Raw genomic sequence first — 3,214 nt, 5'->3', positions numbered from 1 at the left:
GGTAAAAAAAACTTTTAAAACTTTAAGATAATGCGATGCAAAAAACGCAAAAACAAACAAAGTCGATGTGATATTAATTAATGATAACTAATAATTGATAGTAAGAGAGAAACAAATTAATATTAAATTTAAAATTAAAATTAAAACATAAAAAGTATTGGTAAAAAAAAAACATAAATATCAGCACAGTTTTTCTTATTTTGTAAATCGATAAGAAGCAAAAGTTTATTTAATTTTCAAAATTTTGTTATTTTAACTTTTCTTTTCAAAAATTGTTTAAAAAAAATTCTAAAAACACATAAAACAGGAATTGAGTAAAGAAATATGTGAGTACTGGAAGCATATATGTAATAATCCTATATTGGCAGTATTTGTAAATAGTACCGTCCGAAAACACTACAGTACAGATATATCAAAAAACACGTACGAAAGAAAAAGAACACGTACGTTTATAAATAAACATGTACACAACATATATGTACATGTATGTAGATATACATTGAGAAATTAGCTTACTGCCAATATAGAAGTATTACAAATATGGCTGGAAGTGAGTATGTAGCTGAGTAGTTGCGGCAGCAGGCAATACAAAAAAAAAAAAAACGTAGGAGACTGCGGAAGAGATGAAGCAAACGGCCAAAAGTCAACCAGCAGCTGGAGGAGGACTTGAGCGGGTAGCAGCAACAAAAACAAACACTGAATCACGAAAGTAACTATATATATGTGATCACAAAGCTGTCGTGAAAGGAGCAGCTGTGAGGCAGATTTTGATCATCCGAAAAATATTGAGGTGATTATTACTTTTGGTAAATCAAAGCCGCGTTGAAAGTAATAGCATTTAGAATTTCTTGAGTACTTTGTGTGCCGATTGATTCTTCTGGCAAACAAAAAGCAGCAGTACTACCTATCATTCACTTAGCAGTTCAGAGTTCAGGGAAGTGTTAAAGAATTATGTGTGTTCTGAAAATAGTCATTTATTCAATATTTTTTTGGGGTTTCAAATCAGAATACCGCTAAATACCAGTTCAAATATTTGCAATATAGTTTTTGTGGAAATTAAAATGTTTAAGTTAATTATTGTCGCATATCTTTTTTTCAAAATTAAAAGTTTTAAGCATTTATATGTACTTCTTATATGTTTTACTTTTTTGTAGTTAAAATGTACCTATAACATAAATTTCAATCACATTTAACCGCCTAATTATGTACCTCGAAACAAACGTCTGCAGACGAATCATTCGTGCGGCATATCGTTCGAGATAGATTATAGGCTTTAAATTAATATTTTTTTTTTTTAAATTTTTTCAAAAGATTTAAATTTTTTTATTGTTATTTTTTTATTTTAATTTTTTTTATTTTTTTTCCTTAACTACTCTTGAAAATTGTAATTTTTTCTTTACTTTTACTTTAAAAAAATTTTAGATTCTATATAATTTATTTTGCTTCTTTTTTGGCTCAAAACTGAAACGGAGTGGCGATAAACCAAAGTTAAAATATGCTGCAGCAATAGTTTTTGCTGAAATTTATTTATTTTTTCTTATATAGTAAAACCATACAGTTTTTTTAATTGGAATTTAAAAAATCTTTAAAATATTCACGATTTTATTGCCTCGAAATATTTATAACTGCTCATATTTATTTTTTACCTTCAAAATAAATTTACAACTCTCGTTTTAGTTTTAATTGAATTCTTTGTATGAATTTGAAGTTTTATAACAATTTGACTTTGAAAAATATTTTAAAATGCCTAAAATTCATTGGCCTCGAAATTAAAATAAAAATTCGAGATTTCAGTTAAACATTTTATGAAACTATTTTATGTAATAGTGCATATTTTCGGCTTTTAATTCACTTTTAATTTCCGATTTTTTAATAGGGGTTTTTGTATTTCATATTCTTGTTGTTATAAGTTAAAATTAAAATTAAATTTGAAGTTAAATTTTAATGTACTTTTAATATGAAGTTCAACAAACTACATATATACATAACTTGTTCCAAAAAAAATGTTTTTTCAACTATGTGAGCAGTTGCCTAAATAACAAAAAAAAAGAAGCAAATGAAATGAGTTTAAAACTATTAAGAACACTTATTTAAATTAACTAAATACATTTTATTGACCTCCACTAATTGCCAATTATTTTTTTTTTTTTACTTTGTTTTTTATTGCACCACACATACTATTCCAATTTAACTAAATCACTCAAAAAAAAATTTTAATAGGATTTTCTTCTCAATTAATTTCTGTAATATTACAAAAATTCAAAATTAATTTCACGGTTATTAAGTCAAATTCATTTGCTTACACACACACACACACACACACACACTCACAATATACGAAACTAACAAATTCAATCAATATATGTAAATGCGTATATGTAGTAGATACTATAGCATGATTAGTGTAGCATAGATGTTAGAATAGTTACGCAACAAAAACAAAATTTACCGGAAGATGAATAATCAGCAGAAGAAGCAAAACCACAAATTAAAAAAAAAAAAATGCTTCTCAACATTTTCAAAATAAACTATGGTAATTTTCAAACACTGCAAACTATAAAAACCCATAGCTATCCATTAAACAAACACCGGCTTAATGTAAATTTACTAAAATAGTAGTTAAACGCAAAAAAATCAGCTCTGAACTACTCGTACATACAAATATACTACAATAATAAATAGATAAAGCAGCTCAATTACAATTTGAAAAACAAAAACAAATACTAAGCATATACATACATACATACATAAGCAAATGGGATGAGAATCAAATCAACTTTTTTATAAGCAGCAGAAGAAAATCTATAAAAAAAATTTAAATAAAAAATATTACACGATTTAAAATTCTAATCTTAATTTTAAGCGCGGTGTTGGTGGTCAGACATCATCACCGAACAAAAAAAAACAAAGGCAAAACAAGCAAACAAATCGTCAAAATGAAGTGAAAATAAAAGTAGTAGGACAACAACAAAAACAAATTACAAATTATAAAAATATGTATGTGTGAAGGTCCGAAACCTAAAAAAAAACAAAACAAAAAATCAATAAGAAAAGTTTAACGAAGGTATAGGTTGTTATATAAGAAGTGTGTAGGAGTTTTTTTTTTTAATTATTTATTATTGAGCCGAAAATGTAACAAAACGCAAAAAATAATACAAAAAAGTTGATAAAAATGGAACGAATTTCGCAAGGGGGAATGGTGTGTAAGAAATGC

This window comes from Rhagoletis pomonella, unplaced genomic scaffold (assembly GCF_013731165.1).
Source record: "Rhagoletis pomonella isolate Grant_MI unplaced genomic scaffold, Rhpom_1.0 Rhpom_scaffold_00005, whole genome shotgun sequence".
In the NCBI taxonomy this organism is placed as follows: domain Eukaryota; kingdom Metazoa; phylum Arthropoda; class Insecta; order Diptera; family Tephritidae; genus Rhagoletis; species Rhagoletis pomonella.
The sequence above is the reverse complement of the archived record's forward strand: the minus strand, read 5'-3'. Positions refer to the sequence as shown.